Source organism: Heterodontus francisci, chromosome 15 (genome assembly GCF_036365525.1).
Source record: "Heterodontus francisci isolate sHetFra1 chromosome 15, sHetFra1.hap1, whole genome shotgun sequence".
Lineage (NCBI taxonomy): Eukaryota > Metazoa > Chordata > Chondrichthyes > Heterodontiformes > Heterodontidae > Heterodontus > Heterodontus francisci.
In genome coordinates this window covers 19,523,360-19,536,905 of record NC_090385.1, presented here as the reverse complement: position 1 = coordinate 19,536,905, position 13,546 = coordinate 19,523,360, and the positions used below count along the sequence as shown (strand labels likewise).

At 46.7% G+C, this 13,546-nt stretch overlaps 1 pseudogene; it reads right to left on the bottom strand.

The window, feature by feature from the left end:
- Positions 1-2,579: 2,579 nt before the first annotated feature.
- LOC137377963 (U2 spliceosomal RNA) lies at positions 2,580-2,674 on the bottom strand (annotated as a pseudogene).
- Positions 2,675-13,546: the final 10,872 nt, after the last annotated feature.

Below are 13,546 nucleotides of genomic sequence, written 5' to 3'. Positions count from 1 at the left end.
ACTCTGGACCGGAAGATGATCTTGGAGGCCTCCTTGGCAAAGATCGAGGCCTGCTGGCTCTTCACCTCTTGGAGGTCCTCCTTGACCTCGACCCCCATTGACTGCAACCGGAGTCGGGACATTTCCCTCTGTCTCTCTCTCGCCCTCTGAACACCTTTGTGGATGAAGAACCTCTTGATGTTCTCCTTAATCGCTTCCCACCAGTGAACTGGAGACTTAAAGAGGGGTTTCACGGTCCTCCAACCTTTGTAATCCCTTTTGAGTTCCTCAACGTTCTCTGGGGTCAGCAGTGTAGCATTGAGCTTCCACGTCCCTCTGCCAACCCACTGGTCGTCCTGTCAGTGACAGTTGGCCAGTAAGAGGCAGTGGTCGGAGAAGAACACCGGCTTGACGTCGGTGGATCCGACTGTGACAGCACAGGACACAAGCAGGAAGTCAATCCTGGAACGGGCAGACCCGTCCGATCTTGACCATGTGTATCTGCGCTGCGCTCCGTCTGCAGGTTTGCTGAAGACGTCGTGCAGTTTGGCATCTTTAACTGTTTCTATTAGGAATCTGGACGTAGCGTCCAGTTTGCTGTCGTCTCTGCCGGATCGTCCAGCCGCATCGATGATGCAGTTGAAGTCAGCGCCGAGGATGACCGGCCTGGACGTTGCCAGCAGCAGTGGGAGCTGCTGGAAGACGGTCAGCCGCTCGCTGTGTTGTACCGGGGCGTACACGTTGATCAACCAGAGCGGAGCATTGTTGTACATCACGTCTGCTACGAGGAGGCGACCGCCCACCACCTCCTTAACTTCGGAGATGGTGAAGTTACCTCCCCGCAGCACAATACCCAGGCCGGAGGAACGGCAATCATTACCCCCCGACCAGATCGATGGCCCGTGAGACCACCATCGCGACCACTGCCTGTAGGTGCTGTGGTGTGGTATTCCACACTCCTGCAGAAACAGTAGGTCGGCTTTGACCTTGGCGAGGTAATCCAAGGTTGAAACACATCGCGTAGTAGATTTAATGTTCCGCACATTAATGGAAGCAATTCTTACAGCCATTTTTTTTAAAGTTAGTTGTTGCTTCCCATACCATTTGTCCTTGCTAGTCCCAGTCCTTCGGGATGTTCCTGCATACCCATCGTGTGCGCAAGCAGTTTCACGTTGGTTGGGCTCAGAAACCCCTCTTGGTTTTTCATGCAGGGTTTGTTCCGCTGGGGTGACATCGGGGGGGTCTTGTAGGCAGCAAAGATTGGGTTGTCCTCTGCTGCTTCCATCTGTTCCTCCTCGAAATCATCACTGCTCCCGGCTTCCCGGAGCTGAGGTGCGCCAGACGTGTCTTTGCTCTTGGTGTCCCGGAGCTGGCGTGCGTTGGCCACGTCGTTGCGTGTGGCGCTTTGGGGTTGGGGCACGCCGGGCCCCTCATAGCTTCCAGTGCCCAGGGGCTGGGGGCTTTATCATCCATCTCCTTGGAGTTCTGCCGCCTCTTTTGAAGGGGCTGTCGTTCCAGCATTTCCCCGTCCAGTGAAGAGGAGCTGCTGTAGTCTGTTTCAGAAGGTAGCCTCCTCTTGCCACTGGTTTGGGTGGTGGCCTGTTCCGCTTTTGGATGTTTTTTCTTTGTGGTTTTCCTCTGGACCACTTGCCACTGACCTGTTTGTCCATCTGCTGCCTCCTCCTCCATTGATTCTGTCTGTGGAAGAGGGGTTTCCGGGCGCAGGGTAGGTGCTGGGTCGCTGGTTTCAGCTGCCTCCCCTTCCTTCTCCTTCTCAGGTTGAAGTTCCTCACTGCGGAGAAGGTTACTCGTCTCCTTTGAAACCCCAGACGCCTTCGTCGAAAAGTCTCCCGGCCTTTCCTTGGACCTTGCCGCCTGAGCATAACTGAGGCAGCGTTTGGGGCAGGTTTTGTAGAGATGGCCTGCCGCACCGCACAAGTTGCAACACTTACTCTGCTTACAGTCCTTGGTCTGATGGCCTTCCTCCTTGCAGTTCTTGCAAACAACCGTGGTGCAGTTGGCTGCCACATGACCAGATTTGCCACAGGTGCGGCAAACTCTGGGCTGCCCAGCGTAGACCAAGAAGCCTTGACTTCCCCCGATAGCGAACCTGGAGGGAGGGTGGATGATGGCTCCACTGGGATCGACCTTCAAGGTCACCTTGACCTGCCGCTTGCTGGTCCAAATCCCAAAGGGGTCCTTGACATCAGTGCTGCTGCCGGCCACCTCGACGTACCTGGCGAGAAAGGTGAGTACATCCACCACCGGAACATGGGGGTTGTAGAGGTGAATCGTCACCACCCGGTCCAGTTGTGACGGAAGTATGAAGAGCGGCTCCGCTGTGAGGATCGACAGTGGCGCCCGGTCCCCTTTCTCCTTGAACGCCTTCAGGAACTTGATGTATCCCACCACGTTCCGGAACGTCACGTCGAAGTATCCACTGCTGGGGAAATCCTGCAGGCAGAAGACGTCCGTCGCTTGAAATCCACAGCAATCGAAGAGGATTTTCTTGATGAAGAAGGTGCGATCGATCGATGCATCTCCTTCCTTGTCCTTGACGACCACCCGAACGGTGTTGCGCACTCCCAGGCCTGAAGCTCGAAGATTGGCAATGATCATGGTCTCTTCTCAACCAAGTAAGCACTGATAGGAACAGATACTACACTTGATCTTAGCCAAAAGGCCGAGAAACGCTGCAGGTGTTGGTGTGCGCGGGGTGGCGGGGAGGCATTAAAGAACCCAAACAATGCTGGCTTGTCGAGAAGCTGGCAGGAAGGCGCCAACATCCACATTTAACCGGTGCTGTTTCTGATGTATGCGGGAAACCCCCATGGGACAATAGAGGCAGCGATTTAAATATGTTAAAAACCAATTGACTGGAGATTTAACCCCGCATTTTGGCTTTAACAGCCAGTGCAGGGATTTCCCAGGCTGTGTAAAACTGGCCAGGGTCAACATGGTGATTGAACAGTGGGGATTGATGGTTCTGTGAAATTGACAGGCTGGAAAGCCTTTAAAGATTGAAACAGCATAGCTGCTTCTTTGCCTTTGCTCAGAGGATTTGTTCTGAGTGCATACATTCACCATTTTGCAGGTGATTTCCAACACTTTGAAGACTATTTCTGCTACCTTGGACTTTTTTCACTTTGATCTGCACTTCCCAGCTGCCAGCATGCACAGCAGCATTGGAGCAGCTTATGCAGCTCTACCTAGGACCTCTGATGAGGAACAAGAGGAGCAGCACCTGGACAGCATCAGGGGCAAGAGCTATACCAACAGGAGCAGCTGTCTTCTACTCAGCCACAGACAGGATGAGCCAAGAGCTCCAATTTGTAGGAGGCAATATCCCCAACACAGGGTATATTGGCAGAGGATCAGCTTTCTGGACATGACTAAGCAACAGTGCCCCAGAGGCTCAGACTATCATGGCAGGTCATTGCTGACATCTACAGTGTCTTGGAACTAAGACCTCCTTCCCAGTAGACCATATGGGCATGTATTGCCAGCGACCGCAAGGTCATCACAGCCCTCAATTTATTCACCTCTGGCTCCTTCCAAGGTTCTGCTGGTGACATTTCCAGGATTTCACAATTAGCTGCCCACAAGTGCATCTTCCAGGTTCACCATGTTTGCCAGGGCTGCCACATATATCCATTTTGTCACTGATGAGGCAGTCAAAATGAAAGGGCCCTCAGATTTGCTGCAGTGGCTGGATTCCCACAAATTCAGGGAGTCATAGCTTGCACCCATGTGGCAATCAAGGTGCCCTCATATAATCCAGGAGTATTCATCAATCGACAGGGATTCCACGCCATTAATGTTCGGCTGGGATGTAACCACTGGAAGATATTCGTGCATGTCTACAAGATATCCAGGATGCTGCCAAGATGCCTTCATTCTGTGCCAGTCAAGTATGCCCCAGATCTTCCAAGCTCCAGGTTGACTCAGCGGATGGCTCCTTGGAGACAAGGGCGTCCCTCTAAAGACGTGGCTGATGAACCTGTGAGGAGTCCTACCACTGGCGCCCATGAACAGTACAACAAAAGCCACATGAGCACAAGAGTGGTAATTGAGCAAGCCATTGAGCTGCTGCAGATGCAATTCATGTGGCTTGACAGATCTGGGGGGGGGGGGGTGCCTTTCAGTTTACACCAGCAAGGGTGTCCCAAATGATAGTTGTCTGCTTGCCTTGCATGACATAGCACAGCAGAGAGAACTTGACCTGCAGGGTGATGAAGGTGATAATCGTGCTGCATCTTTGGAGGAGCAAGAGGTGTGAGAGGAGCAGCAATAGGAGCAGGTGGAGGATGAACCGTACGAGGCCAAGGCCCCTACAGCTGCACACCTAGCTGCCAGAGATGCCCAGGATGGCCTCATACAGGCACGATTCAGCCAGCCTGAGGTTGTGCATTCATGTGGCACATCAATGATCTCACTGCCCCCCATCACAAAGCATTCCCACAGTCAGGAACTCTTCATTGAAACCTACTGCTCATCTTTCACTCCTGTCATACCTTTTACCTCAAGGCTGATGTCCACTTGGCAGGCGAGAGGAAACAGTGGAGATGACTGGACAATGGAGACTTGAAATAAAGTTTATGGTGCTTAACAATTACAATAAATTGGACATATTAACAGATATTTAAACACCATAGTGATTTTTCTTGTGCAACTACAAATCATTTTCTTCCTTTTTCTACTACTCCCATGTGGTGCTATTTCTATGGCTTCAGAAGAGCAGGCTGCTCAGTCCCCTGCTCTGACTGCTCTGATGCCTGTGATGGATGTCCTCTGGGATTTGGAGCCTATGAGGGTTCTGCCAAAGGCTGTCCCACCTTCACCTGTGCCTACTTCCTTGTGCCCTTTCTCCATCCTCCCTCTCATGGCCCACCCACACTTGCACTTTGCTGCACCTCAGTGAGGCACTGAATCACCAAGGCAAAGCTTTTCTCCATCCTAAAGTGGCAGACTGAGTGAGAAGACCATTGGTGAGAGCCAGGATACACTTGGTTCCCTTCTGCATCTGATGCTCCATGCAGGTGGCAACTCTTTCCATGGAAATGGACATCTGCACCAATGCCAGTGACAATGTGGCACTCATGTCTGAGGCGACTCCTCCAATCTCTCTCCAGGTTGCGCGGTGCCTCTGGAAATGCTGACAGAACCTCACACATTTTGAGCTGCTGCTCCAGAATAGTCCTCTTCATTGACGGCCAAGGCTCAGCAACTGCATCCAGCTGAGCAGAGCTTGGAATGTCCTGTGTCTTCAGGTGGGGACTGTCCACTGCTGTCTGTCTCCAACACCTGCTCTTGCTCACTTGTGATGTGTACCTCACTGTGTGACAATGTAGCTACCTACCTTAGATGGCCCAACCAAGGTGTGTGTATCTGAACTGGTGGAGGGTGCGCATGAGTCTTGTGATGGTGTTTCCTCAGAGTGCGCAACCTCCTTTGAGGACTCCTCGGCCTCCAGCTGGCGGGAACAGCTCCTGTATCACGCTTGAAAAACCTTTGGTAGATGAACAACATGAATTAGAACTGACAAGGGGAAAGTGTTCAAAGTCGTCATTGTGTTGATGATCATATTTCAGTTACAGGTGACAGGATGTCAACATATGTGGCATGTGACAGTTTGAGATCTGATTCTGTCACCAGGTACCTGGGAGCCTCTCATCTCTCCATGTCCAATGGACAAGCACTCTGCAACACAAGCGATTTCCAATGCATCCTTCTCTGCAGTGGACAGGGTAGCACTTACTGGAGGGCCAACCCCAGTTCTTTGCCTCTCTGGAGATTTGCGCTTTCTTCTCCTGCAAGGAATGAAAGCAGAGAGCTATGAATGTAAGAAATGGATTGTGTGGAGCAGATGGAATGGCAACATTTGTGGAGGGTGACTGTGAAGATGGGTGTGGGGTGACAATTACATGAGAGTGAGTGTAAGTATTAGCCGGGGTTGTGTGGAGGTGCCTCAATAAAGAGGAATGTGTTCAGCGGTCAGAGGAGTGCTGAGCAGGAGAAGGCTCGGGATGTCAAGAGTTGAGGGGCTTTGCACGTGAAGGTGGCAGGTTACTCATCTTTCCTGCCCTGATAAGGATTGCAGGATCACACTCCGGCTGCTAACCTCCTCTGCAACTTCCAGCCACACTGTTTGCTCACAGATGCTGGCTTCTTCCTTCTATCCACTGGGAATAACACATTCAAATTAGGACAACTTAATACATAAGCTATATTAAGTGTTATTAGGATTTATCAGTATTTGTAAGGTTTAGTAATAGCACTGAGGTTTATTAGTATTGGCAAAGCTTTATTATCATTGGTAACATCTATTAGACACACGGAGTGCAGATTAAAAGCTGAATGTGGAGATTCGAGTTTGGTGAGTGGTGAGTTCGGTGAAGGGGGCATGGTGCTCCATTTTTCCTTCTTTTTTGTGCTCTTAACCCTGCAGTATTTGGTTCTTGCTTCGGTGCAGTGGAAGGAGCTGTTTGGTGACTACCTGGTAAACTGTGACATCACAGATGGTTGGGGAAGAAGTTACCTGCTTGGTGAGTATCTGGTAAGTGATTAAAGTCCATTCTAATCTTAACGTTTAAAATAGTAAAGGAACTAGTGGTAAGCTTAATAAAATATGTAAAAAAGGAAAATAAAATAAATAATTGAATAAAATAATAAAGTAGTTAATTAAAACACATTAAGGATGGCAGGACAGGTGATGTGTCACGGCTGCAGCATGTGGGAGCTCCTGGATGCCGGTGTGATCCAGGATAAACATGTCTGCAGTAAGGGTTTGCGGCTCGAAGAGCTTCCACTCAGAGTCACTGAACTGGAGTCCGAGCTGCAGACACTGCGACACATCAGGGAGGGGGAAAGTTACCTGGACATTTTGTACCAGGAGGCAGTCACAGCCTTTAGGATAGGGTCTTCTGATTTGGTCAGTGGTCAGGGATAGGAGAGTATGGCTGCAGATGAGGCAGGTAAGGGGACCCAGAGAAGCCATTCAAGTGGAGGGAGAAAAAAGAAATGCAGTGGTAGTAGGGGACAGTATAGTTAGGGGGATTGACACTGTTCTCTGCAGCAAAGAGCAAGAGTCCAGACGGTTGTGTTGCCTGCCCGGTGCCAGGTTCGGGACATCTGCTCAGGGCTGGAGAGGAACTTACAGTGGGAGGGGGAGGATCCAGTCGTCGTAGTCCATGTAGGTACCAATGACATAGGCAGGACAAGGAAAGAGGTTCTGCAAAGTCAGTATGAGGAACTAGGTGCCAAATTAAGAAGCAGAACATCAAAGGTAATAATCTCTGGATTATTACCTGAGCCACATGCAAATTGGCATGGGGCAAATAAGATTAGAGAAATGAATGCATGGCTCAAAGAGTGGTGTGCTGGAAGTGGGTTTTGGTTCGTGGGGCACTGGCATCAGTACTGGGGAAAGTGGTGGCAGTACCGTTGGGATGGTCTACAACTGAACCATGCTAGGGCTGGTGTTCTAGCGAGCCACATAACTAAGGAAGTAGAGAGGGTTTTAAACTGAATAGTGGGGGCAAGAGATCAAACTTGCGAAGATATGGTAAATTAAAGAGTAGAGACAAGGCAAGAGAGAAAGGTATTAATATGGGAAATGATAAACAGACTGTGACAGGAAGGGACAGAGCGTACAAATATAAGAATAAATCAACAGATAAGGCTAGAAGTTGCAAAAATAATAAAAGGACAAAACTAAAGCTCTGTATCTGAATGCACGTAGCATTCAAAACAAAACAGATGAACTGAGAATGCAAATAGAAATAAATAAATACGATCTGATAGCCATTACAGAGACATGGCTGCAGGACAACATAGATTGGGACCTGAATATTGAAGGGTACATGGCTTTTAGCAAGGACAGGAAGCTGGGAAAAGATGGAGGGGTAGCTCTATTAATTAATGATGGTATTGGCGCAATAGAGAGGGATGACCTAAGTTCAGCAGACCAGGATGTAGAAGCAGTTTGGGTAGAGATGAGAAATCATAAAGGCAAGAAGTCACTTGCGGGAGTGGTGTACAGGCCACCTAACATTAACCACACTGTAGGATGAGGGATAAAGGAAGAAATAATGGCAGCTTGTCAGAAAGGTACAGCAATAATTATGGGGGATTTTAACCTACATATAGACTGGAAAAATCAGATGGTCAAAGGTAGCCTAGATGAGGAGGACATAGAATGTTTTTGGGATAATTTCTTGGAACAATACATTCTGGAGTCAACCAGAGAGCAGGCTATACTAGGCCTGGTACTGTGCAACGAGATAGCATTAATTAATGACCTCATAGTTAAGGCGCCCCTAGGTAGTAGCGATCATAATATGATTGAATTTTACATTCAGTTTGAAGAAGAGAAGAGTGGGTCCAAGACTAGTATTTTAAACTTAACTAAGGGCAATTATGAGGGCATGAAAGCAGAGCTAGCTAAAGTGAACTGGCAAATTAGGATAAGGGATAGGTCAATAGAGATGCAGTGGCAGACATGTAAGGGGATATTTCAGAATACATAGAATAGATATATATCAACGAGATAGAACAATTCCAAAGATGGGACCCACCATCCGTGGTTAACTAAAACAGTTAAAGATAGTATCAAACTTAAAGAAAAAGCGTATAATTGCACAAAGATTGGAGGCAGGTCAGAAGATTGGACATGATATAAAAACAGCAAAGAATGACTAAAAGATTGATGAGGAAGGTAAACTTAGAGTATCAGAGAAAGCTAGCTAGAAATGTAAAGACAGATAGCAAGAGTTTCTATAGATATTTAAAAAAGAAAAGTTAACAAAGTGAGCGTTGGTCCTATAGAAAGCGAGTCTGGGGAATTAATAATGGATAATAAAGAGATGGCAGACAAATTGAACAGATACTTTGCATCGGTCTTCACTATTGAGGATACAAGTAACATCCCAATATTAGCTGTAAGTCAGGAAATGGAAGGGAGGGAGGAACTCAAGAAAATTACAATCGCCAGGGAAGTGGTACTGAACAAATTGTTGGAGCTGCGGGCCGACAAGTCCCCGGGTCCTGATGGACTTCATCCTAGGGTGGTAAAAGAAGTGGCTAGTGAGATAGTTGATACGTTAGTTTTAATTTTCCAAAATTCCCTAGATTCGTGGAAGGCTCTGTTAGATTGGAAAATAGCAAATGTAACTCCTTTATTCAAAAAGGGAGGGAGACAGAAAACAGGAAACTACAGGCCAGTTAGCTTAACATCTGTCTTAGGGAAAATGCTGGAAGCTATTATTAAAGATGTTATAGCAGAGCATTTAAAAAAATTCAAGGTAATCAGGCAGAGTCAATGTGGTTTGTGAAAGAGAAATCAAGTTTAACCAATTTATTGGAGTTTTTTGAGGGAGTTACATGTGCTGTGGATAAAGGGGAACCAGTGAATGTATTGTACTTAGATTTCCAGAAGTCATTTGATAAAGTGCCACATCAAAGGTTATGGCAGAAAATAGGGGGTAACATATTGGCATGGATAGAAGATTGGCTAGCTAACAGGAAACAGAGAGTAGGCATAAATGGGTCATTTTCTGGTTGGCAAGATGTAACGAGTGATGTGCCACAGGGAACTGTGTTGGGGCCTCAACTTTTTACAATTTATATAAATGACTTAGATGAAGGGACCGAAGGTATGGTTGTTAAATTTTCTGATGATACATAGATAGGAAAGTAACTTGTGAAGAGGACATCAGGAGGCTACAAAGGATATGGATAGGTCAACTGACTGGGCAAAGACCTGACAAATGGAGTATAATGTGGGAAAGTGAAATTGTCCACTTTGGCAGGAAGAATAAAAAAGAAGCATATTATCTAAATGGTGAGAGATTGCAAAGCTCTGAGATGCAGAGGGATCTGGGTTTCCTAGTGCATGAATCACAAAAGGTTATATGCAGGTACAGCATGTAATTAGGAAAGCTAATAGAATGTTATCATTTATCACGAGGGGAATTGAATACAAAAGTAGGGAGGTTATGCTTCAGTTATACAGGGCATTGGTGAGACCACATCTGGAGTACTGTGTACAGTACTGGTATCCTTATTTAAGGAAGGAGGTAAAGACGTTCGAGGCAGTACAGAGAAGGTTTACTAGACTAATACCTGGAATGGGTGGACTGTCTTACGAGGAAAGGTTGGACAGGCTAGGCTTGTATCTGCTGGAATTTAGAAGAGTAAGAGGCAACTTGATTGAAACATATAAGATCCTAAGGAGTCTTGACAGGGTGGATGTGGAAAGAATGTTTCCCCTTGTGTGAGAATCTGGAACTGGGGTCATTGGTATAAGAGGTCGATCATTTAAGGAGAGATAGACAGATTTTTAATTAGTAAAGGATTGAAAGGTTATGGAGAACTGGCAGGAACATGGAGTTGAGGCCGAGATCGTTTTGAATGGCGGAGTAGGCTCGAGGGGCTGAATTGCCTACTCCTGCTCCTAGTTCTTCTGTTATGTTCTAAGACAGAGATGAAGAGAAATTTTTTCTCTCAGAGGGTCGTGTGTCCTTGGAATTCTCTTCCTCAAAAGGCAGTGGAAGCAGAGTCTTTGAATATTTTTAAGGCAGAGGTAGATAGATTCTTGATAAGCAAGGGGGTGAAAGGTTATCGGAGGTAGGTGGAAATGTGGTGTAATCATTCAGCCATGAACCTTCTGAATGGCGGACCAGGCTCAAAGGGCCGAGTGGCCTACTCCTGCTCCTAATTCGTATATTCGTATCTCTGCAGTCCTTGATTGCCTGCAGAATTACCTCCAGGAAAGCATCTGAGAACCGGATCAGTGGGGAGGGAGTGGGGGGTGGGGGGGGGGGGGGGTGGGTGGTGGGGAGAAACGTTCCCATGTTGGCACTCCATCACTAAGTTCCTGCTGAAACTTGGAGAATGGATGAATTTTAACCCATCATAATGCCTGCCCTCTCCGATTGGTTCGGAAACCCGGAAGCAGGATGATACCATGGCTGAGTTAAAAAGCCTGGGCAAAGTCCATTCCTCGATCTTTTGGGTTCCCGACCGTTTCTTTTATTATTTATGCTTCCTTAAAACAAAGGCGCATGTGTGAAATTGTTTATCTGTTGATGATGCCGGGGCACTGTCTTTTCTTCTTCCTTTCCTTTCTTTTGTTCTTTCCTTCATTCTATATAACACAGCTTAGACACAGCGTTAAGTTCCCTCTGTCATGCACCATTGAGCACCCTGAGCTCAGCTCAATTATGGCCAAATTATTGCTAATGTTCTGCTGTGGACTCATGCACATGAAGCAGAGCATGAGATGAGAGCTCCACATTACTGTCGCTGAAGATTAGAACTCCTGGAAATTGGTTTCTCTGTCACTGAAGGACAATGAGTGCTCAGAATGCTGATCACAATTACTACAGAAAAAAGAACAGGAGAAAATTTTCATTGGTTTGCTTTTCTCAAGTCCTGATGGAGTTTCTTTATATATTCATCTGAACGATTCCCTGGCCCAATTAGTGTTTTCATTTGTACAGCTTTTTATTCACCGTGTCGCACAGTGAGGGGCCACAATTCACTAATTTCTAGATGACAAGATAATAGATCTTCCTAATGCACCTATGTATTTGAACAGCCCTTTGTTTCGATAGAAATGCTCAGCTTGGACTGTAGTTTGCAGAGCTATGATTAATGATTCCTGGGTAATTTGATAAAGGCTCTTAATAATATAATCAGGATCACGAAGGTATGCATGAAATATAATGGATTCATCTAGGTTGCTAAGGTTATGAGAGAGATATGATGGATTACTGGGTGCAAAAAGAAATTCACTTTATCTGAGGAAAGCATCACACTTTAGACACCATTTAAAGTTACACTCTGTGCTTGACTTACAGCAAACATGAAAATCACAGGCCATTTCAGGGGATTTGTTTCTCTATTTTTGCCACAATTTACTGTTCTTGCATTCGTGCTCTTTTAAGTGTGGGTCTAACCAACGAGTCTCCTTTGTCAAGATTTGTGCAGTTCTGGTCACCTCATTACAGAAAAGATATAACTGCACTTGAGACGGTACAGGGGAGATATACAGGGATGTTGCCAGGACTGGAAAAATGCAGCTATGAGGAAAGATTGGATAGGCTGGGGTTGTTCTCCTTGGAACAGAGCAGGCTGAAGAAAGATTTGATTGAAATATACAAAATTGTGAGCAGCCTGGATAGAGCGGAGGTGAAGGGTCTATTTACTTCAGCAGAGAGGTCAGCGACTAGGGGGCATAGATTTGAAGTGATAGGTAGAAGGATTAGAGGGGAGATGAGGAAAAATTTTTTCATCCAGAGGGTGGTGGGGGTCTGGAATTCACTGCCTGAAAGGGTAGTTGAGGCAGAAACCCTCAACTCATTTAAAAGGTGTCTGGATACCTCAAGTGCCATAACCTGCAGGATTATGGACCAAATGCTGGAAGGCGGGAGTAGGCTGGGTGGCTCATTTTTCGACTGGCACAGCCACGATGGGCCAAGTGGTCTCTTTCTGTGCCTTAAACTTTCTATGATTCTGTTTTATGATTCTAGGAGATCAATTAAGCTTCAAGATGTCAGAACAACCCAAAGGGCAGTTGTTGCTTGCAGAGTTGCAGAAATGACTGCTTCCATAGCAGCCCTGAAAGCACCCTAGTTTTGGGTTTTCATGGATTATTTGTCCTGCTATCGCACAGATCATTAGCCCAACTGAAGGACATGAGGACAGTTGGAGGGGAAGGGGAGCTGAGTGTGGATGAGAAGAGGAAGGGAGGAAGGGAGGGAGGAAGGGAGAAGACATAGGAAGAGTGGGATTATGAAGAGTGCAGGGAAGTGGGGAAGAAGGGCGAGAAAGGGAGAGCAGAAAAGACAAATTTAAGTCAGTGGGGATTGAGCCATGAGCCGGCCAGCCAATGGGAGAAGAAGAACTATAGCCAATGTTGGGGGATGGTGCTGTGGATGAAAATGCAGTTGAAGCAAAGGTTACTGTATAACGGAAATGAAGGAGTAAGGGTGGGGGATCTGCAGACAATATGGGGGAGAGGTGGGACACGGTGGGAAAGAGGTCAGCAGCCGAGTTGGGTTGCAACAAGAAATACAAGGGCATGTTAGAGGACATGTAGCCAGCAATGAACAAACAGGAATTTGAGCCAGCTGCAGGGGTGGGAAGAGTGGAAATGAATGACTTACTATCATGGAGCAGGCAGGGTCCATGATTCTTGCTCATTGGGAGAAAGTCCAGTTTTGAGGAAGAGATGGGGATGGAAATGGGCAGCTTTTAAGTTTTGTTTTTCATGTTATTTGTTCATCAATTTGCTCAGATGGTGTGAGTCTTGATCCTTCTAATTGTTTGTCTTATCTCTGACCTTCATTACTCTTTTTTTATACTACTTGCTTTTCCTTTTTTGCATCCTTTTTGCTCATTCCCTTTCTTGATCTTCTATTTTTACTTCTCTCCATTTGTCTTTGTATTTGCAGAGCAGGGAGGAACAGTAGGATCAGGACCCAGGTGAAATGGAGAGCAAGAAGCCCATCCATTTCATATATTTGTAGATGAAAAACCACCACAAGCCACAAACGTCCAATAT